This window comes from Anolis sagrei, chromosome 5 (genome assembly GCF_037176765.1).
Source record: "Anolis sagrei isolate rAnoSag1 chromosome 5, rAnoSag1.mat, whole genome shotgun sequence".
Lineage (NCBI taxonomy): Eukaryota > Metazoa > Chordata > Lepidosauria > Squamata > Dactyloidae > Anolis > Anolis sagrei.
In genome coordinates this window covers 192,447,566-192,473,556 of record NC_090025.1, presented here as the reverse complement: position 1 = coordinate 192,473,556, position 25,991 = coordinate 192,447,566, and the positions used below count along the sequence as shown (strand labels likewise).

Here is a 25,991-nt window from a genome sequence, read left to right as displayed (position 1 = left end):
CAGGAGAAGAGGCCTGTGTCATGCATTATGTTCCGCAGTTGATGGTGGTTGGTAGTGGCAGGCCTAGCAGTTGGTGATGGAAGGGGTTAATGTAAGTCTTAGTTGTAAAGGGCTGAATAATCTGTACGAGTTTATAGGTGAAAGCAGTTAAGGGTGGAGGCATGCAAGAGATAGGTTGCAGCTGGGCTTTACTAGTTATAAGGAGCTAGCCCTGAGATTGATGTTGGGAGAAAAGTATTTGTTATATTTTGGTTGTGGTTGCTGGTGGTGTTTCCCCAGGTTTGTGGATTTTTGGTATCCTGGCCTCTGTTGCCTGAACCCTTGGAACTCTAGAGCCTGGACTGGCTTTTGACTATAGTATAGACTCTTGATCCTTGGACTTTAGTCATTGAACTTGCCGTTTGACCACTGGACTGGACCTTTTGACTACAGTGTTTCTTGAACCTTCATCAGCATTTGATAGCAGTTTTGTTTTATTATTCTTTGGCTGAGTGTATTATTATGTTTTATATTTTGGACAGCAAGAAAGGAAGTGCTGCTTTAATTAAACAGTTTAACACAAGCTAGGTGTTTGTTTTGGTTCACCTCTGCCTGTGTACTGGCAGAGCCCTGGCATTGTGACAACCTCCTAAGATAGGGTTTGAAGCCTGGGGCGGGGGAGCGGGGGCCAATCCTTGGCTCCTAGTATTGTTCCCCTGGGTACTCCTTGGGGGTTCTTTGTTCCCTCCTTTGTCCCCCAGCACCCTCTTTCTTGGGATACAACAGGCTATTTCGCAACTGCCTCCTCGGCCCTCCCTGCACTCTCCCTTGTTGGAGGTAACAGGTTGGGGGCTCCTTGGGACGGGTGCCACCACCTCTTCTGATCTTGCTACTGCCTCCTCGGCCCTCCCAACACTATCCCTCGTTGGAGGCAACAGGTGGGGGGCTCTTTGGGGCACAGGGTGCTGCTGCCACCTCTACAGCCCCGCTAGGGCTGGGTAACCTTTCTTTTTTTGTAGGCGGCTTATCCCTCCCCTCGATGAGGTGTGTGCTGCTGCAACCACCTCTTCTGCTCTCGCTGCCATGTCCTTGCACTCCCAGCCACTTTCAGGCCGTAGCCAGCTATGAGGAGCGGAGTTCCTGCGCCCCAACACTGACCAGCAACAGTATAAATACTTTTAAAACTAAGATATCCCTTAAAAATAAGCCATAGAGTGTCTTTTTGAGGAGAAATAAATGTAAGACAGTGTCTTATTTTCAGGGAAACACAGTATTGATCTTATAAGGAAGAAATTTTGACAAAAAATTCCAAGCCAGGAGCTGTGTATTGGGCATAGAATTGGAAGTGAAAGCATTGGTATAGGCCTAACCTATATAAAATAACGTAAGGGGAAGGAGAAAAGTCTCCTGGATCGACCTCATTAAAATGTGGGGAGCTTGGATTCTGTGTTTTGTTTTGTTTTTTACAAAATTTTATTTCCTTGCATTTATATCATGTCTCTTTTTTTGACAAAAGACTCTTGTTTTCAACTGTAAGCCCACAGTCGGACCTTGTATTTCGTTTTATTTATTGTTCAGTGTTTCTAATTTTGGAAGCGCTGTCGACATTATGGTGGTGACAATTGGATTTTAACAGTTTTAGAAGAATTTCTCTGTTCTGTGTACAGCTAGAAAAGCACCAAAAGCAACAATTTAATTTTGCCTGTAGTGGTGAAGGCTGAGTTAAATCCCCTTTATTTTCCCTCTGGAGGATTAAATGAAGAACCAGTAATTAGGGGAACAAAATGACTCTGACCTTTGCCCTGACCTTCCTTGCTTCTGTTGCTAATTCTTGCTGGAAAGCCTCATCCATCATATTTCATGGCTTTCATTTTAGAAACTTTTAACTCACCCACCCACTTTCCTGCCATTTTCTGATAAATGCTGTCAATAGAAGATAGAGACCAGAATTGGGTTGTTCTACGGGAAGCTTGTTGTTGCGGAAGGGCTCTTCGCCCTCACGACAACCTATCATTAGAGAGGCTTAATAATCTGATAAAAGGTCATAGAAGACGCCTTAAGGCAACATCTTGCTCAGTTGTCCCATAGAAAGGCACCTCAAGGATGGCATCCCGTCTGCCTTTGCAAGCTGTCTTCATATACAAATGTTTCAACAATTTTTCAATGCAAAGGGATTGGAGAAGGGTGTTTGGAAATTGTGAAACATGGGATGCTACTTTATTCTGAGTCAGACTACTGACCTCCTTGACCTAGTTAATTGTTCTGTTAATTGTTAATTGCAACCTTTCCTACCTTTTAAAAGAGAAATGCTAGGGGTTGAACCTGGGAGCTTTTTACATTTAGAGCTTTTACTCCTTTTCCTTTGTGTTCAAAAGGCTCACATTCATGTCTCACAATAAGGTAGGTGGGTAGATGTTGACAGGACACTGAAGTCGTTCCTTGTTCTGCAGTCCTTTGGGTCAAGCTTATGATACATCAGTACAAAATACAGTATATATTCAGTGTATTGTCGAAGGGCTTCATGGCCGGAATCACTGGGTTGTTGTAGGTTTTCCGGGCTATATGGCCATGTTCCACAGATATATAAACCCATTTTCCTACTTCCAACAGACTTCATTACCTCTTAGGATGCTTGCCATAGATGCAGGCGAAACGTCAGGAGAAAATGCCTCTAGAACATGGCCATATAGCCCGGAAAACCTAAAACAACACAGTATATTTTCATTGGGGAAATGTTCTGGTGGGAGCCAATACCTCTTACAAGTCCAGTGATAAAGCAGAAGGTCCTAGATTTCACTTCTCACATCTCCAAGTTTGGGATATTTTAAAAAAATAGTTGATAGGGCTGAATCAGATGGTGGAAAGTTTATGCTGGAGTAGATAAAGTGGACTATAATTCTGAACTGGCAGAACTCTTCTAAATTGTATGTTTATAACTCTCTTTAATTGCTGTTTTAATTGTAACTGTGTATTTTATTGTACGAGGGGTATTTTTTAAGTAAAGTCCGTTTGGACATAAGTACACAACAAAAGTTTATTTCAAAAAAGTAAATTTATTTTCAGAAAGTACATACTTTACTCTATTTTTCGACATAGTTGCCAAGTTTGTTCAAACACTTATCATACCTCTGAACCAATTTTAAAATACCCTCTTCATAAAAACTTGCCGCCTGCTCCGATAACCAAATTGTCTGTAATCAAAGAAGGGCGACCGGAGCGGTCCACATCATGGACGTTGTCATGGCCTTCTTTGAATTGTCGTACCCACTTACGCACTTTGCTTTCACTCATAACAGTATCACTGTACACTTCACAAATCTGTCGATGAATTTCTGCAGCAGGCAGGTTCCTTGCTGACCAAAACCGTATCACTGAGCGAACCTCACATGCGGCGGGTGAATTGATAGTCTGAAACATTTTTAAAGCACAGAACAGAAGTGTACAGGTTAGCTACAGAGTGGAAACTGAGCACAGTTGTTCCCGAGGCATGTCGGTACACGACGCACGCGCTCGTTGCGGTATGCGCGTGAACTACTAGCGTCTACAACAAAACGGACCTTACTTAAAAAACACCCCTCGTATTTGTTTGGCATCTAATGGTTGCCTGTTGTAAAGCCGACCTGAGTCCCCCTCCAGGGGTGAGAAGGATGGGGTACAAATGCTCAAAATAATAAATAAATAATAAAGTGAAGCTATATGAACAAAGAGTCTGGACCTAAGCACCCCTCTGTTAAGCCTGTCAGGTTGGGCTGTGAAGTGTGAGTGAGTACACCTAAGCAATTCTTGCAAAGATATAAGGATGCATCCAGCCAAACAAAGAAACAAACAGGGAGCTCAACCAGCTGCTGGAGGATTAGGGTTTCCCCTTCTGAATGCTCCTCTGAGAAATATGACAGATTTGAAGTGCCTTGTTCACAAAGATTCAGTTTGGACCGGATCAAGTGATTTTGAAATATAACTCAGTTGAACTTGGAAGGCTGCAGTCGCAACCCGGGTTGATTTGGGTCTAAAACAGTCTAAAAGGTAAAGGTAAAGTTAGGTTCTTGTGGGGTTTTTTCGGGCTATAGAGCCATGTTCTAGAGGCATTTCTCCTGACGTTTCGCCTGCATCTATGGCAAGCATCCTCAGAGGTAGTGAGGTCTGTTGGAATTAGGACAATGGGTTTATATATCTGTGGAATGGCTGGGGTGGGGCAAGGAGCTCTTCCCTGCTGCAGTTAGGTGTGAATGTTTAGCTGATCACCTTCATTGGCATTTGAAGGCCTGCCTGAACCTGGGAAAATCTGTTGCTGGGAGGTGTTAATCTGTGCCTGGTTTTTTTCCTCTCTGTTGTTTAGCTGTTATAATTTTAGAGTTTTTTAATACTGGTAGCCAGATTTTGTTCATTTTCATGGTCTCTTCCTTTCTGTTGAAATTGTCCACATGCTTGTGGATTTCAATGGCTTCTCTGTGTAGTTTGACATGGTGGTTGTTGGTGTGGTCCAGCATTTCTGTGTTCTCAAATAATATGCTGTGTCCAGGCTGGTTCATCAGGTGCTCTGCTATGGCTGACTTCTCTGGTTGAAGTAGTCTGCAGTGCCTTTCATGTTCCTTGGAGGAGGTGGGGTTCGCAGATTCTTTTTGCACGGTCTGCCAAGGCTTTAATGGTGCTTCTTTTTTGACTTGGGTGATGGTTGGAGTTTTTATGTAGATATCTATCTGTGTGTGTGGGTTTTCTGTAGACGGTGTGAACCAATTGTTGATCTGGTTTGCGGATGACTAGGACATCTAGAAAAGGCAGTCTTCCTTCATTTTCTTTTTCCATGGTGAACTGGATTAAAGCCTTGGCAGACCGTGCAAAAAGAATCTGCGAACCCCACCTCCTCCAAGATGAACTGAACCACCTCAACTGGGCTCTCCAGGCCAATGGAGACTCCACCTCAGACATCAGAAGAGCTGCAAGACCAAGAACAAACCACGAGAGTAAAGATGAAGATCCACCCAGAGGAAAAGTGTTCCTGCCATACATCAAGGGAACCACTGACCGCAGAGGGAAGCTGATGAGGAAACACAACATACAAACAATCTACAAACCCACCAAGAAAATCCAACAAATGCTACGTTCATCAAAGGACAAGAGGGATCCTCTCACCTCTGCAGGAGTCTACCGTATACCATGCAGCTGTGGACAAGTCTCCATAGGGACCACCAAACGCAGCGCCCAGACACGCATCAAGGAACATGAAAGGCACTGCAGACTACTCCAACCAGAGAAGTCAGCCATAGCAGAGCACCTGATGAACCAGCCTGGACACAGCATATTATTTGAGAACACAGAAATGCTGGACCACACCAACAACCACCATGTCAGACTACACAGAGAAGCCATTGAAATCCACAAGCATGTGGACAATTTCAACAGAAAGGAAGAGACCATGAAAATGAACAAAATCTGGCTGCCTGTATTAAAAAACTCTAAAATTATAACAGCTAAACAACAGAGAGGAAAAAAACCAGGCACAGATTAACACCTCCCAGCAACAGATTTTCTCAGGCTCAGGCAGGCCTTCAAATGCTAATGAAGGTGATCAGCTAAACATTCACACCTAACTGCAGCAGGGAAGAGCTCCTTGCCCCACCCCAGCCATTCCACAGATATATAAACCCATTGTCCTAATTCCAACAGACCTCACTACCTCTGAGGATGCTTGCCATAGATGCAGGCGAAACGTCAGGAGAAATGCCTCTAGAACATGGCTCTATAGCCCGAAAAAACCCACAAGAACCTAGTGATTCCAGCCATGAAAGCCTTCGACAATACAAAGGTAAAGCTTTCCCCTTGACATTAAGTCTAGTCGTGTCCGACTCTGGGGGGTTGTGCTCATCTCCATTTCTAAGCCAAAGAGCCGGCATTGTCCGTAGATGCCTCCGAGGTAATGTGACCAGCATGACTGCATGGAGCGCCGTTACCTTCCCACCAGAGCGGTACCTATTGATCTGCTCACATTTGCATGTTTTTGAACTGCTAGGTTGGCAGAAGTAGGGGGTCACCCTACTCCCCGAATTCAAACCACCAACCTTTCGATCTGTAAGTTCAGCAGCTCAGCAGTTTAACCCGCTGCTCCACTGGGAGCTCCTCAAAAACAGTCTAGGTTTTAAAAATTCAAATACTTGCTTTCCACTTATTACAATTGAGGGTCAACAAATTCCTATCCTTTTTTTGTTTGCTTTTCAAAACTGGATAATATTTTCAGGCATAGCAGCTCCTTCTTAGGGGTTATTACTTACCAGATTGCAAATAAAGTAGGTGGCAAAGATTTCATGCTGTGCAGCCAGATCTCTAAAAGCAGAGAGATTTTTTAAAAATGCCTTTGGTAGACATTTGGGGATACAAGACAACATGGCAGGTTGTGTGATCTGCCCCTTGACTGACCCCTCCTGTTGTTAGACTTCAGGGTTGCCCTCAAGTCACCTAGAGTTGTGCTGGCATCTTCGCTTCCAACGACCTTTGAAAGGTCCTCAAGTCAAATACAATGCAGTGCTTCCAAAGCCCAAGAGCCACCAACTCTTTCTTCTCCCTTCAACATTTGAATGCTTTAATAAGACTAGGAAAGCAGCTAAGTGGCAAAATTACAAACTAGCATGCCTTAAATAATGTTTTTGCAATATAGAAGTGTTGGGGAGGAGTCACCTTACAGCAGCTCCGGGATTAGCCTCTTGATACTGGAACGTGACATGTGCATGAGCCCAGCTCATGAGAGCACATGAGAGAAGTAGTGTATGAACTTACAGTAGAGTCTCGCTTATCCAACCTTCGCTCATCCAACATTCTGTATTATCCAACACAGTCTGCCTCCCGCCCGGATTCACAGCTGTTTCAATACATTTGCGATGTTTTGGTGCTAAATTTGTAAATACAGTAATTACTACTTTGTTGTGGAGCATGATGTTTTGATGTTTAATTTGTAAAATCATAACGTAATTTGACGTTTAATAGGCTTTTCCTTAATCCCTCTTTATTATCCAACATTTTTGCTTATCCAACGTTCTGCCAGCCCGTTTATGTTGGACTTATAATATACTTATAATGCCTGGTTTCATCAGACTTACCACAGTTCCAAGGCTCTGTGCAAGTTCTGATATAGCAGGTCAGTGTTTGCAGCTATGACAACTCAGCAGGGTCTCCCTGTCCAGGCTAATAAATCTCTGACTATGAAATAGTCAGCAGTGTATGTGTGTATGTTGAGGATGAGAGTCCACACTAGGAAAAGCCAATCCCACGCATATAAATTTCACAGAAACATGCTGCTAGTTGCTAATGGAGACGGTGCTGGGTAGCCGGCCTTCAATCTGACCTGCACAGCAGTTCTTATTTGCTCTTCGAGCCTAGTTTCAGGTTCCCCCTTATTTAGAGTTTCAGATTTGTTAGAAATTAAGAGAGAACAGTTGGTCATGTTTTTCCTAAGCTACACTTTCTCAATAAGACATGTTTTATGCATAACCCAGCACAAAGCACTGCTGGTAAACATATGGAAATATGTGTACATTTTCATATAAATAATATTGACAAATACAGCTGCAGACACATAATTAAGATACAGCACACAGGATTTCTCTACTGGCATTTAAGGAGGAGGAGATGGAAAACAAAAGGTGTTTTTAACATGGATCAGACTTCAAGTCCTTTCTGGAGTCACTCAGACAGAAAACTTTTTTTTCCTCCTGTTTGATTGATTTCAGCTTCCCAGAAAGAGGCTGCAATAAGAATACAAGAGATAGTTTGGTTCCCTTTAGTTTCTTTATCAGAGATGGTAGTATCTTCTTGTTCTTTGGAAGTTGAAATGTGTACCTAGCAAAGGTGAATGAAACTATTGGGAACTGAAGTTCAGAGTCTCAGTTTGGAGACGTCTAGATGCATGGTTGTGCTGCAGAAAAACACTGAGAACTGAGCCAGGAGAGTCCATGTTGATTCATTCTGTTTGGGGAGACTGGCTCTTTTCATTGGTTAAAATGAGCATCTGTATTTTGCTGTTTTGGGCATAGCAGCCATGTTGTGGAATAGTTTTCCCTTGGAGGTCCAGTTGGCACCAGTGTTAATCTCATTTTGGCTCAAGGATATTAAATCCTTGCTCATCTCGTTTTCCCATGCAAAAACAAGCCACTCGTTGTTGTTTCCCTCTCCCTGCCTCCAAAATTGCAAGGTATTTTCCATTACTTTTAAGATTAGTTTTGGATTTGCAGGAAGGATTTTCACATAAATTGTGGCAATTGTGGATATAAAGCTACCATTTGTACGCACTTAAAAACTGAAGAATTGCATGGAGTGCTCCCAATGTTTTTGATTAGTTGGGCAGCCCTGCTCCATTTGCGCTTTCTCTGTGTGTGTGTGTGTGATTTGGCTTCACAAAGAAAAGGCATTTTTCAGTTTCTTGGATTGAAAAAAAAATCTGTTGCATCTTTATGCTGAAGGGAAGAAATCTTGTCAGCTTTACCAAGGATATTGTATTAAGCAATGAATGAAACTTATCCAAGTAGCCTTGGAAATCTCTAAGGATGGTGATCCAACTACAAGGCATGATGGATTCATTCTAAGAGTTGGTCAGTTAGTCTCCCTATGGCAGTGCTTCTCAACTGGGCGACTTGGAAGGCACTGAACAGACTGCGCTCTGGCAGCACGAGATGCAGAGCCAACCTTCAGAAATGGGGCCACAAAGTGGAATCCACGGCATGCGGGTGTGGAGAGGAGCAAACCACTGACCACCTGCTGCAATGCAACCTGAGCCCTGCTACATGCACGATGGAGGACCTTCTTGCAGCAACACCAGAAGCACTCCAAGTGGCCAGATACTGGTCAAAAGACATTTAACCAACTACCAAACCCACAAGTTTTGTATTTTTCTATTTGTTTGCTTTGTTCTGTTAGAAATGTAATATAATGGACTGGTTGCTCTGACACGACAAATAGTGCTTCTCAACCTGGGGGTTGGGACCTCTGGCGGGGGAGGGGGGGGTCGTGAGGGGGTTTCAGAGGGGTCACCAAAGACCACCAGAAAACATAGATTTCTGATGGTTTTAGGAACACCTTTTGCAGAGAAGACTGAAGATCTTTCTGCCTGTCCTCTTCCTTTTTGGAAACAGACGGCAAATCCTCACACCAAAAGCCCTCCTCCATTGTGATTGGCCGGCCTTTCAGCCAAAGACTTCAAATGGAAAAGAGAAAGCAGATGTGCTTGTGCATGGCGGCATGATGTTTTTAGAAAACAGGTGAAAATCTGGCTCTGGAAACTGGCATTTGACAAGTGAGTCAATAACTCGTGGCTATATGGATGGATGGTGATGAACAACGATTTTATTGTGACGACATGACCATTGTAATTTTATGATTGTATTTTTGGTATTTTAATGTGTTTGCGTATTACGGAATGTGATGTTTTTAAACGATTGGTTGTGATATCATTGTTGGAAACGGAGGTGAGAAGACCGGTATACAAAATTTCTAAATAATAATAATAATAATAATAATAATAATAATAATAATAATGTATGGGTAAGGGAGAGCATGCGAGGCTGAAGGGAGGCTCACACCAGCGAGTCCCTTCAAGGCAGGGGGGTTCTGTGTGGGAAGTTTGGCCCAATTCTGTCGTTGGTGGGGTTTAGAATGCTCTTTGATTGGAGGTGAACTATAAATCCTAGCAACTACAACTCCCAAATGACAAAATCAACCCCCTCCCCCCCCACACAACAGTATTCAAATTTGGGTGTATCGGGTATTTGTGCCAAATTTGGTCCAGTGAATGTAAATACGTCCTGCATATCAAATATTTATATTACAATTCATACCAGTGGCAAAATTACAGTGATGAAGTAGCAACAAAAATAATTTCCTGTTTGGGGTCACCACAACATGAGGAACTGTACGAGAAGTCGTGGCATTAGGAAGCTTGAGAAACACAGCTCTATGGTCTTTCTAGTTCCTATCTAAGAGAGTAAGGGTACCCTTTTCCTTAGAGTAGAAATGGCAAGAGATTTGGCTCTGTCTATTGACTGAAGAGAAGAAGCAAACTATTAAAATTAAATGGAATCAGAGAGACCCCTGGGACTGTAGGAAAACAAGAACTTACAGTAAGAATAGCATTTTTCAGCCACCTCAATTTGATTATAAATGGAAATTGCTACCATAAAATGCCATATTTAAAATGTTCCTGGAAATATTATTTTATTGAGGGCCAATAGCGCAGATAATTCTATAGCATCTTCTAAGCATCGTCTTATTTCCTATGAAGAATGTGCTTGAACATACTAGAATGGGTGCGGGATGTCTTTTGTCTGCCTTAGTGCATAATTTTTTTTAAAGAATGTATTTCCATGCTCTTAAGACTTTAAATTAAACAGATGTTCTTTTAACTTGTCTTTTTGGAGTGTCGCTTGATAAGTAAATTATGGCAAAGTTAGTGCAAAACTGAACGCTGATGCTTTTCCAATGTCTCGTGTTCGGTGTAATTGAACGTGAGGACTGAAGACAGGGTTTCAAGCCAAAGCACTTTAAAGAGCTTGTTTAATTGCCTGTAAAAGGAGAATTAAGTAAGGTTGAGCTGCTAAATTTACAATTCTGTTAAATGCGTAAACCAATCTTCTGCGTGTCAGTGTGACTTCAAGTTGCGACTGTGAGATTAATAGAGCTAATTGTAGTATTGTTGCAAAGCAGCTCCACTTAATACTGGCAAACATGCTTAGAATGTGTAGTACATATCCCACCCAGAGTTTCACGTCCTGCATCAGCTTCTAAACAGAAGGATCGTCCCCAAAGTCTATGTTTTAACGCAACTGCAATGCTGAAGGTTTGCTGCCAACATTATTTTCTCAACAATATATGGATCAGTCCAGCCAAATGTGGAGCAGTGTTTTCCCATCATGCCATCAGCAAGAGAGCATCAGTGTTCACCAGCAGTTCAAGGAGGCATTACAAGACAACAAAAATGAGATTTTATGTGCTACTTCCATTATGAAGTCTTCTATATCTGTGCCATGCAGGTTTCTTGTGCTCTTGGATCAACAGTAAATGAGACCTTTGTGGTCTACAGAGGTCTGTGAGTGATGTTTTCAAGACTGATGGAAATTTCATTCAGATGTAGATGTAGATTTACAGGTAAATGTAGAAGGTCAACAAGCAAATTCAGTCTGGAAATGTAACTCAAGTCTTCCAATAATTTGGTGTTATTGTGTGCCTACAAGTCATTTTGACTTATGACAACCAAAGGTGATCCCAGGTCTTCTTAGCAAGGTTTTCATTGCCTTCCTCTGAGGCTGAAAAGGTGTGATTTCCCCAAGATCACCCAGCCAGATTCCATGGATGAATAGGGATTCAAACCCTAGTCTCCAAAGTCATAGTCCAATGGTCACACCACTATACTGCAGCAATCAGGCACCATTCATATCTAACAGACAGTACAAAATAGAAAATTTGGACACATGCTGCAAAACAATGGAGGGAAATGGCCATAAGTAGAAGAGAAATAACCAGGAAGGGGTTTGTGGATCTCTCAAGAAATGCAATAATTTCAGTATATTCAGCTGCACCATTCCTTTAGAGCTGAAATTTACTGGTTTTGAGATAGGAAGTTATGTCCCTGCAGGTATAATGTATGCATATAAGGTGTGTTTGACTATCAGCATGGCTTATCTTTCTTCCAGACACTAATTTGTATTGAGTGCATTTTAAATGATTAAGTTAAGCTAGTTCCTGCAGCACCCAAATGATTATCCAATGTGATTATTACTATAGTTGATTAGAAAACAGGTATCTTTCCTGTCATAGTGTCAATGGTGATCAATTGAGTTAGCACTGGTGGTAAAGGTATCAAAGCCAAGTTGCTAGAAGGAAAGCTCTGGGCATGGAAAGTAGATTATTTATAGTATATGTTAGTACCAGGAGGCAAACACAGAAAACAGTCAGCACTCTAAGTAGGTTCCAGAAGAAATCCCAGGTCAAGGGAATATAGTGTCTATGTACCTGTTTCCTGTGATTATGCTAACTCAAGGATGGTCCAATATAGAACAGATGAAGATGGAGAACCAGTATGGTTTGAGTATCAGACTACAAGGTTTGATTTTCCATTCATCTGTGGAAATCCACAGGGTGACCTTGGGCTCTCAGCCTCAGAAAACCCCATGATCAGGGTACTATAAATGGGAAACAAGTGAAGGTTCACGGCAACTCCAACACAGATGAAGAACATGAAAGACATCATGTTATGTGGCATTCTTGCACCATAGTTAAGCAACATGCTGAACAAGAGGTCTTGGTTATCAATGTATTGTCGAAGGCTTTTATGGCCGGAATCACTGGGTTGTTGTAGGTTTTTTTGGCTATATGGCCATGGTCTAGAGGCATTCTCTCCTGACGTTTCGCCTGCATCTGTGGCAAGCATCCTCAGAGGTAGTGAGAACCTCACTACCTCTGAGGATGCTTGCCATAGATGCAGGTGAAACGTCAGGAGAGAATGCCTCTAGACCGTGGCCATATAGCCCGAAAAAGCCTACAACAACCCGGTCTTGGCTATGATTTTCTCAGAGGTGAATTTGTTTTAGCTTTGAAGATCATTTCCCACCAGAATTTTAGATTAGCCATTTGAAGTTAGTCTTTGAATGGGATTACCATCTTAGTGAAATGATCATTTGAGTTGCATTTTTGTCTGCATCTTTTCGTAACTACTGGGTGATTATCATGTTAATCTCATTCATAACACAGACCCCATTGGGGCCATGCTCTGAACCTTGAATGAGTTTCAGGACAGAAAAAAGAAGAACTTCTTGGCACATCCATAGTTAAGCTGTTGAATGAAGTGCCACAAGATGTGATGATACAAACATGGCCTTAAGAAGGGATGATACAAATTCTTTTATTCTAGGGGTGATGCTGTATGCTGCACAATGAATACAATTTATTTATTTATTTGTTCAGCTTTTATATTCCGCCCTTCTCACCCCGCAGGGGACTCAGGGCGGATTACAGTGTACACATATATGGCAAACATTCAATGCCAATTTTGACATACAACATATACAGACATAGACAGAGGCTATTTAACTTTTTCTGGCCGCCAGGGGAGCTGTCGCTTTCATCGTCCATCTGCGACACTGATTAAGTACTTCCGCATTCCCCACATGCTTTTGCTGGAGTCTTTTTTTTATGGCCTCATAAATTAGTTAATTTAGCCTCCTCACACTTTAAGGTGGTAACTTATTTTCCTACTTGACAGATGCAACTGTCTTTCAGGTTGCAAAGGTTGACAACAGGCTACACAATGGTTGGAAACCCACTCCAACCCGGGCTGGCTTCGAACTCATGACCTTTTTGGTCAGAGTGGTCTTAATGCAGCTGACACTCAGCCAGCTGCACCACAATCCCAATGTGTCTCTGAATATTATTTGCTTGGGAATATGAGAAATAGGGCGATACGATTGCATGCGTGCATGGCTTACGGGTTTCCTGTAAGCATTTAGTCGGATACTGTGACGATTGACAGTTTAGCTAGATTGGCCTTTGGTCTGACCCATCACAGCTGTCTGATGTGCTTGGAATGGCAGCTGCATGCATCTGGACTTTGCATACTCCTATTGATTGTAATGCGGCAGAAGACACCTTTAAGTTCATTAAGTGCCTGTAATTCATATCCTGCCATCTGGAGCATTTTGCTCTAGGCTTTATTGAGACTCTCACACTACCTCCTGCAACAACATAAACAGGGGTTAGGATGACACCCCAAACTGTATAAACTCTCTGTTATGGCTGAGCTTTTCTGCATCAGACACTTTGCCTCCTTAAGTTTTTCCTTCTCTCTACTAACTCTCTTCCATTTAGTCTTTCTGAATAACATGAGCTGCAGAAAAACAGTCATAATGGCTGTTTTGCTCTTTTCAAGAGGGAAGTGGGGGCACATTGTGCAAGCCGTCTCAAATGTATCTGAAACCTGGCAGGCTCATTGTACATCATCTGCCTGTAATGCCGCACTTACCCTGATGTCCGTTTATTGCCTGTTTCAGTGCTGCATAAATTTGTTTTATTATTCCAAAATGCACCTGATGTGTATAATTTTTTAATCTTTGTGAGGGCCTTGGATCGCATTGATCAAATCCTAAATTGTCAAATGGTTTATCTCTCTTTAAGACACTAATTCGCATTGATCGAATTCTAAATGATCAGGTTGAGCTAGTTCCTGCAGTACACAAATTACATTAAAACAACATTACCAGACTCTGCTGCCTTTTTCTAATGCGGGTGTTATATTATCTTCTCTTGCATGAGACCCAGGATGATTATATTAGAAAGATGTCTTGTTCATAATAGAACCTTTACATGGGCAAGACGAATTAAAATACAAGGGTACAGTATTACAGGAAGAGCTTGGCTTTGGGCAAAAGGATTTTGGTTTTTATTGAGTAATTATTTTGCAGTTCTCTTGAATTCTACTTTTTTCTTTTCTCATCATTGAAAGCTGGAAGCAGAAACCTGGGTAGTTTTGGAGGTTACATATTCTTCTCTTATGATACTCATTCTGATGTATTTATTTTAGTCAGGGATTATTACTATTATTATCATTGTTTACATCAGGGGTCCACAAACATTTTGAAAAGAGGGCCAGGTCACAGTCCCTCAAACTGTTGGAGGGCCGGATTATAATTTGAAAAAAAAAAAACATGAATGAATTCCTATGCACGCTGTACATATCTTATTTGTAGTGCAAAAAACACTTATACACAATACAATAATTAAAATGAGGAACAATGTTAGGTTCTTGTGGGTTTTTTCGGGCTATGAGAGGTGTTAAGATGTGCCTGGTTGTTTCCTCTCTGCTGTTTTGCTGTTGCAATTTTAGAGTTTTTTAATACTGGTAGCCAGATTTTGTTCATTTTCATGGTCTCTTCCTTTCTGTTGAAATTGTCCACATGCTTGTGGATTTCAATGGCTTCTCTGTGTAGTCTGACATGGTGGTTGTTGGTGTGGTCCAGCATTTCTGTGTTCTCAAATAATATGCTGTGTCCAGGCTGGTTCATCAGGTGCTCTGCTATGGCTGACGTCTGGCTACCAGTATTAAAAAACTCTAAAATTACAACAGCAAAACAGCAGAGAGGAAACAACCAGGCACATCTTAACACCTCTCAACAAAACATTTTCCCAGGCTCAGCCAGGCCTTCAAATGCTAATGAAGGTGGTCAATTGAGACATTCACACCTAGCTCCAGCAGAGAAGAGCTCTGTGCCCCACCCCAGCCATTCCACAGATATATAAACCCATTGTCCTAATTCCAACAGACCTCACTACCTCTGAGGATGCTTGCCATAGATGCAGGCGAAACGTCAGGAAAAAATGCCTCTAGAACATGGCCCTATAGCCCGAAAAAAACTCACAAGAACCTAGTGATTCCAGCCATGAAAGCCTTCGACAATACAAGGAACAATGTTAATAAATATAAACTTATTAGTATTTCAATGGGAAATGTGGGCTGATGAGATAGGATTGTTGTTGTTGTTGTTGTGTGCTTTTAATTAGTTTCAGACTGATTAGTTTCAGACCCTGAGCGAGGGCCAGGTAAATGACCTTGGGGGGTCACATCCAGCCCCCGGGCCTTAGTTTGAGGACCCCTGGTTTATATAGAACCATCAAATGTATATGTTTTGTTTTGGTCTCGTTTACTTTCTTATATACTGAGCTGAAGAGCATGGAAACCAGAACTCTTGAAAAACACGGTTGCCTGAATTTTAACTGGCACACTTGGGTTTGTTCATGTAATATAATCTTAGAGGAACTGCACTGCTTCCTTGTTCATCTTGAGGTTCAATTCAAGGTACTTGTATTGATTTTCAAAATGATGAAAGGCTTGGGAGTCAAACACTTGAAAGTATATCCCTTCTTGTTCTCCAGTCCTTCTGTTTTGACATTTTCTGCTGAAGTTCTTTTCCCAAGTACCTTCTCTATCAGAAGTGTGTTGTTTACCAGCAGAGGAGAGGACCCTTTCCAGAGGAGTGACCTATTTATGGAATGCTTCTCCTGAAATATTTGTTATCGTTGGCTGTCAATTCACTGTCGACTTATGGCAACCCTATGAAAGAAAGACCAGGTTTGTTCTTAAGTTGAATGTATATGTGAGTTGGAACAGATACATTTTTAAAGTGTTACTCCAGCCCCTCCCTCACTCCCTCTTCACAAGCTTTGGATAGCATAGTGGTGTTTGCTTTGATGTTCAGGAAATTTCACCTCACTTTCTGTTCCTGTGATAACTGGATTTTGAAAAAAAATGGCTTGTTGTGGAAACAAGGATTGGTGATAAAGCTGCAGAGGAGACACCTTTTCTCCGTGTGAATTCTTTCAGGTGTGGATTTCTCTGTCTGGGGCAGTCTTTCTCCACCTTCCTAATGCCGCAACCCTTTAATACTGTTCCTCATGTTGTGGTGAACCCCAACCAGAAAATTATTTTCGTTGCTACTTCATAACTGTCATTTTGCTCCTGTTATGAATTGTCATGTAAATATCTGATATGCAGGATGTATTTTCATTCACTGGACCAAATTTGGCACAAATACCCAATACACCCAAATTTGAATACTGTTGGGATGCTGGGGTGGGGGTGTGTGATTTTGTCATTTGGGAGTTGTAGTTGCTGGGATTTATAGTTAACATACAATCAAAGAGCATTCTGAACTGTACCATTGTGTTACACATCCTAACCTTGGAGTCTTCCTCATACATTACGCACACATATATAAATATATACATACATACATATGACAAACCCCCAAAACATGAGGTAAAATCAATTCAAATCCATATCCAGGGGACTTCCCCATACAAATAAGTTCAAAGAACCCACCTTGGTAGATGTGGTAGATGATTAAGGATGGGTAATATGGATGACGAAACTGGACCATGATTTTAGTCAGGAGATGCATTGGATTATGATTTATGTGTTAATATTGTGTATTATGTTTTTTATGGTTTTAAATTGCATATTGTGGATTGTGTATTCTGTATTCCGTTGTAAACCGCGTTGAGTCGCCAGTTAGGCTGAGAAACTGCGGTATACAAGTACAGTAAATAAATAAATAAATAAAATAAATGTGGGGCAAAACCACAAAATGTCTCGCCCTTCACCACCTCCCTAACTCCAATCACTCTAATCCATAACAGAAACAAGATCAGACGTGAAACAATCCAAGAAGGGTGCAATTAACAGAACATCTACCAATGATGGAATTGGACCCAAATTGGTTTGGTGGGCATTGACCTTGAGTTTTAGAGTTGTAGTTCACCTACATCCAGAGAACACTGTGGGCTCAACCAATGATAGATCTGGACCAAACTTGGCACGAAAACTCAATATGCCCAAATATGAAAACTGGTGGACTTCGAGGAAAATAGACCTTGACATTTTGGGAATTGTAGTTTCTGGGATTTATAGTTCACCTACAATCAGAGCATTCTGAACCCCTCAATGATAGAATTGGGCCAAATTTCCCACACAGAACCCCCATGCCTTGAAGGAACTTGCTGGCACAAACCTCCCTCCCGCATCACACGCTCTCCCTTGCCAGCATATGTGCACCACACTGCCATGTGCTGAGCATGCCTGCTCTCCCCTCCCTGCTTGGTCTCAGAAAGAGCCCTCCCCTTGGCTGAGAGACTGGCTAAGAGGCCAGCCAATAACAGCAGAGGAAGACTTTTAGTGGGAAGAGAAGGACAGACTCTACCAAAGAGGTTCCTAAGATACTCAGAAAATATATGTTTTCTGATGGTCTTAGGAGACCCCTCTGAAACCCTCGCATGACCCCCCCCCCCAGGTTTTATTTGCTCTTTGGGTGATTTGTTTGTCTTTTTATTTATTTATTTAGAAATTTTCTATACCGGCCTTCTCACCTCGACGAGGGACTCAGGTCGGTTTACAGCATATATAAAATACAATCATATAAAGAACAACAAGTGCAAAGTCATTACATATTAAAATAGTAAATACAGTACAATAAAACATCATCATTTTTGGCAATCTATGATATCTTTAGAACTCTCTTCCAGCATCACATTTCAGATGAGTTGATTTTCTTATTTTCGGCTCTAAAACCATATGTGGAAATCAAAAATATTATGGCCTTCCTTGCATTTACATTACAAAACTTTAGCAGTAGTTTAGGACATGTACACATGCACAGACCTTCCATATAAATATATACAAGACCTTTTAATTTGACAAATTCCTCAGCCTCCTCAGTGTTTTTGCTGCTTTGTTTTATTGTTAATGCTGTGTTTTATTACATAATATAGAGTTTTAGTATATACTAAAGCGATATATAATTAATATATTCCTCATATTTGCTGTTTATAGCTCCTAAATCCATTAAATACAATAAGTAGCTCTCTTAAATTCTGTGGTTTCTTTTGCAGGGGAGGGGGAGGTTGCCTAGATTTTGCAGAAGCTCTGTTCCATGTCTTAAACCTTTTGAACAGTGATTGCTTTATTACTGACAGCTTTAGTTTTCCCTCCAGCAACATAGACATTTTCTTTTCTTCCTTTGATCAATACAATCCATTAGGAATGTAGAGTATCCAACACAGCTATATGAAATATTAATTAAGCACATTTTAGTTCAATAAATGTGTACTTTGAATACATTGAAATGGGATTTGGAAGGAGAAAGAACAACAACAGTTATTTAAATACACATTTACATGTTCGCATGAGAGTAGTGCATATTCATGCTGTAACTGGAAAATGCTCAGGCAAAATAAGCCAGGAGCCCCGCCAGATCCTGTAAGCATCCATATAACCTTAGATCCTGTTTCCAATTGGGACCAGATCATAGCATGAAGATGATACAACTCCCCTGTTGCTGAATACTATCAGCAACTCGAATTCAGAGACATTCTGCAAGTAAACACAAGTTGCTTTGTAGACTTCTCTTCATGCATGTATTCGTCTTATCTAATCAGAACTAGTGGCCATGACCACATTTTGTGAAAGTGAACTTGATAAAACTAATTTGTCTTTCATATATCTGCTGCTCATCAATTTCAATTAGTAACCGTAATAACTTCAGTATTACAGAGGAAGGGAGAAACAGCTTCTTTGTCCATTTCTTGCATGTCTTGGAAGCTTCAACAGGGACAAATGCAAGATACTCCGCTTAGGCAGAAAAAATGAAATGCAAAGATATAGAATGTGGGACGCCTGGCTTGAGAGCAGTACGTGTGAAAAAGATCTTGGAGTCCTCGTGGACAAGTTAAACATAAGCCAACAATGTGATGTGGCAGCAAAAAAAGCCAATGGGATTTTGGCCTGCATCAATAGGAGCATAGTGTCTAGGTCCAGGGAAGTAATGCTACCCCTCTATTCCGCTTTGGTTAGACCACACCTGGAATATTGTGTCCAATTCTGGGCACCACAATTCAAGAGAGATATTGACAAGCTAGAATGTGTCCAGAGGAGGGCGACTAACATGATCAAGGGTCTGAAGAACAAGCCCTATGAAGAGCGGCTTAAGGAGCTGGGCATGTTTAGCCTGAAGAAGAGAAGGCTGAGAGGAGATATGATAGCCATGTATAAATATGTGAGAGGAAGTCACAGGGAGGAGGCAGCAAGCTTGTTTTCTGCTTCCTTGGAGACTAGGACGCAAGGGAACAATGGCTTCAAACTACAAGAAAGGAGATTCCATCTGAACATGAGGAAGAACTTCCTGACTGTGAGAGCCGTTCAGCAGTGGAACTCTCTGCCCCGGAGTGTGGTGGAGGCTCCTTCTTTGGAAGCTTTTAAGCAGAGGCTGGATGGCCATCTGTCAGGGGTGATTTGAATGCAATATTCCTGCTTCTTGGCAGAATGGGGTTGGACTGGATGGCCCATGAGGTCTCTTCCAACTCTTTGATTCTATGATTCTGTGATTCAACTCATGCATTGTATAAAGAAAGGTGCTACTAGTCTCTGATGATGGAATGGATCTCCAAGCTTTATCTTGTTCTCAATTGGAATTGTTCCCCACCACTGTCTTCAAAGATCTGTGACTTTTTTTATCTTGTTTGAGGAACATCCCAGGAAGTGTTTAGAAGAGAAGATTGAGAGGCAATATGATTGCTATCTTTAAATATGTGAAAGGAAGCCATGTGGAAGAGGAGGCATGCTTGTTTTTGGCTGCTCCAGAGACTAGAATATAGATTCAAATTACAAAAAAGGAAATTCATCCTAAACATTAGGAATTTTAAGAGCTGTTTGACAGTGGAATAAACTACCTTAGAAGGTAGTAGATTCTTCTTTGGAGATTGTAAACACTTAAGAGTATTTTAGTTATGGACACAGCATAGCAGAGGTTTGGATTAGATGGCCTTTGCAGACTTTTCCAACTCTGTTATTTTGTGATTCTTTCACAGTCATCAGTACAATAAAGCTGGATTTGAAACAGAGGCTGATTTCACAGTCTTCTCATGCCATGATAGTATACACTGCTGACCAGTTGATGGGAACTAAATGAGAATTTGCTCCTCTCTTCTACCTTCCCACTCCTGTTACCCCATTATTGGTTTCATATTGCCCACCTTTTCCAGCTCATTGAATCAGAAACAATCCCCAACCCAAGTTTTGGAACTGCATTATTATTATTATTATTATTATTATTATTATTAAACTTTATTTGTATCCCGCTAGCATCTCCCGAAGGACTCGATGCGGCTTACAAAGGCCAAGGCCTCAATACACAACATAACAATACACTTAAAGCAAATTAAAAACAATTAAAGCAGTATTAAACAACAAAGAACCACAAGCAATAAACAATACATCAAACAAGATAAAAACTGGGCCGGGCCAGAGTAAAGGGTACAGGATTTAAATGTGCTGATGTGACAGGTGATATGTAAGGATTATAGGGCAGTGCAATGTGCAGTGTGCGGCAGTCTTACTTCGAATAAAGTGCATCTGGGACTTGGTATTGGAGATTTCCTAATAGGGAAAGGCACATCGGAACAGCCAGGTCTTCAAGTATTGCATGTCTCAATAGTAGTGGGCATAAGAGAAGGTATTTATTTATTTATTTATTTATTTATTTATTTAGTGTATCAGAAGTGAACCAAGGGTACAGTTGTAATGTATTTAAAAAGCACAAAGTTTAAAAACTTGGCATTATATTAAATGTCCTTTGACCAGTAGCTGGTCACTTGGAGCGCCTCTGGTGTTGCTATAAGAAGGTCCTCCATTGTACATGTGGCAGAGCTCAGGTTGCATTGTAGTAGGTGGTCTATGATTTGTTTTTCTCCGCACTCATATGTTGCGGACTTTGTAGCCCCATTTCTTAAGGTTGGCTCTGCATCTCGTGGTGCCAGAGCACAGCCTGTTCAGCGCCTTTCAACTCACCCAGCCTTCTGTGTGCCCAGGGCATTCAGTGTCAGCCATGGCTTGAGGTCCTCACTTGCTGAGATGTTCCTGCAAGCATCTCTGTAGATCTTAGAAAATTATTTCTTGGTTTAAGGTGTTGGCGATTGCACCATCACCGCTCAAGCAGGGATAAGAGGAGGCAACACATTCTCACCACCCCCTTCCATTGGCACATATTCTCCAGGTTAATTCTCCAACACAAATTGTAAGACAAAATGGAGGCTCTGAACATAATGTGGTTGGGGAGGAGGGAGAGTAAGATAAATCATGGTTTTGTGAAGATAATTGGTAGAAGAGACAATTGTAAACATAACATTAGGAAGGTTTATTTGCTATATTTATATACTGCCTTGCTAACCCCTGGGGGGACTCAAGGTGGTTTACAACTCAAGGTTATTCAGCTTAAACAACCCAAGAATCCTTTGAAAGAGGAGGAATAGGTTTGAGAGGGATAACTTTGCAAAAGAGAAAATTGAATAGGTTGAATCTAACAAGCACACAAATGTCAAGAAACATTTGGGAAGTTGTGTTTAATTTTTTTTATACATAAAAGTAGGACAAAAAAACTGTCAATGTATTTGGCTTAAGGAGATGGTTGAGCAAAGAGAAAATCAAGAAGATATCTGGAGAGGTAAAGTACTGTAAAGACAGAGGGAGAACACTTGTGTGGGAAGAACTCTTCATTAACGTCTAAGTGTAGCAGTACGTGTGCCCTAGAATATGCAGAGGGTCTTTCTGAAATCCTTCTCCTATCAATCTGAGAACTAAAATTACTTAGCTACACCACTTTTAACATAGATCTCTGAGAACTAAGGTTTCATCGCTCCAATTGTGAGATCATCTCTGTGTATCTGAGTAGAATTAGGGGCATGGTTAGAGCTCCCTCTCTTATTCTGAGATCATGGTAGGCATCCCAGAAGAACTCCCTTGTGTCAGTACAATTACACTCACACAAGCCATTTTGTGCCTGAGGGTATTTTCATTCCAGATGGGAGCCTGTGCCAACACAGTTATATGCTGAAAGAACATGGGAAGAAAGCCTGTTCCGTAAGACAAGTACAGACAGGCTGACAAGCCCTAAGATATGTATTCATTAAGACGGTAAAGGCTTCGTCTGCAGGGAATATTTTCTGCATACACCTCGCTGAAATATATGGGACAGAAATGAAGACGTATTCCCTGTTTGTTTCCTTGGAGTTAGCATATCAGAGCACTCTCCTCAATTGAAACTCCTGCTTCCAATCCTCACTTCCCGTTATTAAGTAAAATGATGGAATGAGCAAAAACTCTGATGCATAATTGATGTGCTTGATCAATGTCTCCCAAGCCTGAATCCCCAGATGTTGGGTGGCCGTAGTGCCCATTACCAATACAATTGGCTGTGTTCCTTGGGAGACCACTGGGGACTCAGACCAGTGGCTTTTTGCAATCATGGATCTAGATCAGAGATGGAGAAAATGAAGCCCATGGATATCATGTGGCCCCGTGACAATTGTTGTGATCTCCTCCCTACCACATGCCTCCAGGATGAAAAACCTAGACTTTGGAAGCAATCATTGTTGGTTTTGTGGAGTTTGACTTTCCAACATCTGGATGGGGGCTCTCCAGCCCCTAATAGTTCCCTTTCCTAGACTTGTAGGTGGCAGCATCATAGAGTCTGAGGGCATTTTCCACCCATCTGGGCAGACTTCAGGTACTGGTGGCTCTTTGCACTCACTTCTTCTTTTTGAAACATATCTTGTGGCTTCTTGGGTTGGTTGGCTGGTCCAAAATAACTCTGCCTTGTTTAGAGGGGTATGTGAGTCTTTTCTTCTTTTTATTCCAAGCCATACAATCTGAAGATTCCTGAGCATGTGCAAATGTTTTTGGGATATATGCTGTGGATTCTACAGCAGTTGTTTTCAGACTCATGAACTTAGAGGACTCTTTTTGTACTGGCTTGTCACAGAATCTTTATGAAGATCTGGGTCATCTTCTACAATACACTGTTTGCTCCATTACATGATTGGGCAAAATACGATTTCCTGATTGAATGTGGCCCTCAGATCTATTTTATTGACTCTTAAGGTTCTCCATTGGTAGAAAGAAATGGCCTCAAATTTTCTAGAGGACATGGGACCAATTTTTCTCACATATATAATACACTGGACTGTTTAGGCTCAGGAGATGCCTTTTTGTAAAGCGGAAATGAATGGAAGTTAATTCAAGGTCACTTTCTGTTGTAAAAAAGCAGGTTCTAAAATAATACCTTCCATGTTTTCTGTGGGATGCCAGTGTAGTCTTTAGCCTTCCACCAGTTTCCCACCAGTGTGCTGTTGGTACTCCTTGCTTTACTGCGTGATTTCAGGGTCTTCAGTATGACATAACTTACTCTTTCCCAAGATTGTGTATGATCAGTCATGGTTGTCAACCCATCTATCAGAGAAAGCTGTCCATTATTTCCAATTGTCTCATTGAGGAACCTCCTCCTAAGAGCCATCACTTGTTGTGTGCCTTCATGTCATTTCTGACCCAAAGGGAAATCTATCACTAAGTTTTCTTGGCAGGATCTGTTCAGTGGGAGTTTGCCTTTGCCTTCCTCTGAGGCTGAGAGAATATGATACTTCCAAAGGTCACCCAGTTGGTTTCAGTGGCTAAAGCAGGGGTAGAAGCCCTGCTCTCCAGAGTCATAGTCCAACGCCCAGAGCACTAAACCACACTGGTTCACATCGCCATAGTAAACCAAAGAAAATTTAAGCCTGCTGTAACTCATGCTAATCATCAGTGACTGAAATATTGACCTGAGACTCCACTGCCTTCACTTAGTGATCATTAGAAGAAATTGTACAGTATTGATCATCTTAGATCATAGTGTAGCCTGGCATAAATGGATGTAGTATTGACAATGCAAGTGTCAGGGGAACCTGTTAACGAATGTTTCCATTTGTTCCTTATGCAGGGAAATGGGTAACCTGCTCTTTTTTTCCAAATACATGGAGGCTATTACCCTGACATCCTGTGAAGATGTGGGGCAAGAGTCATTGTTTAAGTTTATGTCCTTGGACCTTCTTGTCTGACCTTAGCCTTGCAGTCCAAGTTTAGTCTCACATTTGGTAGCAGCATAAAAGCAAACTCAATCTAGACAAGAGCCAAGGAGACCAAGAGTCATAGCAATCCGTAGGCTCACAACTTCCTATTTTATTTTCAACCTTTGGTGGTGTTGAACATTTACTACTTTTTCCTGATGGAAAGTCTGCAGCTTAAACCTTGATACAGTCATCATGTATGAGACTGGTGCAGCATACGTCTATAGTGTTTCTCCTTGAAAATTTCTAGAAAATCAGAACTAGCACATCATGTTACCATATTTCCTTACTAAGAGCTAGCATGGAATTGTTCACGTGGAGCTGCAGACCTGTGTAGGATCTCATCCATCATTTCACTCTCTAAAGTAAACACAGGAAGATACTTGGATTATTCTCAAACATGACAAGTTGAGGATAACACCTCTTTCTTTTTTTGATTACTCTTCAATATTTGAACACAAAGAATCCTCAATACCTCTGAGGATGCTTGCCATAGATGCAGGCGAAACGTCAGGAGAGAATGCCTCTAGACTATGGCCATATAGCCCGAAAAAACCTACAACAGCCCAAAGAATCCTTGTGTTTGTACCATGCATGTAAAAAGGAGGCATGCAGAAATTCTTTTTGATAGCTGTTCTGGGATTATAAAATTGTTTCTTCCTAGATACTGGCTGAAGCCTATGTGTGATCATTGCCCTATAAATCTGCTGTGTCTTGATGTCTGAATCCTGAAGACAGGCTAGCTAGTTCAAAGGTATAATTCTGTTGCAGGTTCCTCCAGTTTTGAAGGTTTAAATGGTTGCTCTTGGACTTGTTCTGGAGATTGCAAATATTGATAGTGTCCAAGTCCTAGTAGGAGTAGGACATGAGAGAAGCCTCCCACAAGGATGGTAAAAACGTCAAAAACATCCAGGCATCCCCTGGGCTATGTCCTTGCAGACGGCCAGTTCTCTCAAACCAGAAGCGACTTGCAGTTTCTCAAGTTGCTCCTAACATGAAAAAAAAATAGGAGTATTGGGTTAGTGTTGTGTTTTATGGAAATCATACCTTGATTTTTTCAAAGACTTGAATTAGTTAGCATGTGTGAACATATTACAGATGTTCCTCAGTTAACAAAGTCAACGGGTTCTTGAACACGATTCTTGAACCTGACACTGAAAGACTGTGTTTCTCTTGTATTTTTTCACCATCCTCCCAATGTTTCTACACAACTTCCAGCTAGAAAGAACTCATTTGAGAAAGGAGTTAAAATAATCAAAGACTTCATTAACTGACATATGTCTGTATGCTGATCTTAACTTTTATGATATCATTAAAACATCTCTCTGTTTACTAAGAAAAGAAGGATCAATTCACACATTATGCTGAGCCAAACCTAGGTTTGATTCAGAACATGTGAACTATGACTCCTTATAGCCCCACAACACATTTTATGGTATACACAGTTTGCATATTAAAACATATGCTCAAATCATCTCAAGCGTGTTCCTTAAGAAACCGGAAATGAACATAACCTTTCATACCTTATGGAAAAGAGAAGCATAGTGTTCAGCTAGAAATAC

The 25,991-nt window shown here is 41.3% G+C and overlaps 1 protein-coding gene across 3 annotated transcripts in view; it reads left to right on the top strand.

Annotated features, from left to right (window-relative positions):
- Positions 1-25,991, top strand: part of CHCHD3 (coiled-coil-helix-coiled-coil-helix domain containing 3) — a 312,145-nt gene that overhangs the window by 226,318 nt on the left and 59,836 nt on the right. The window lies entirely within an intron of this gene.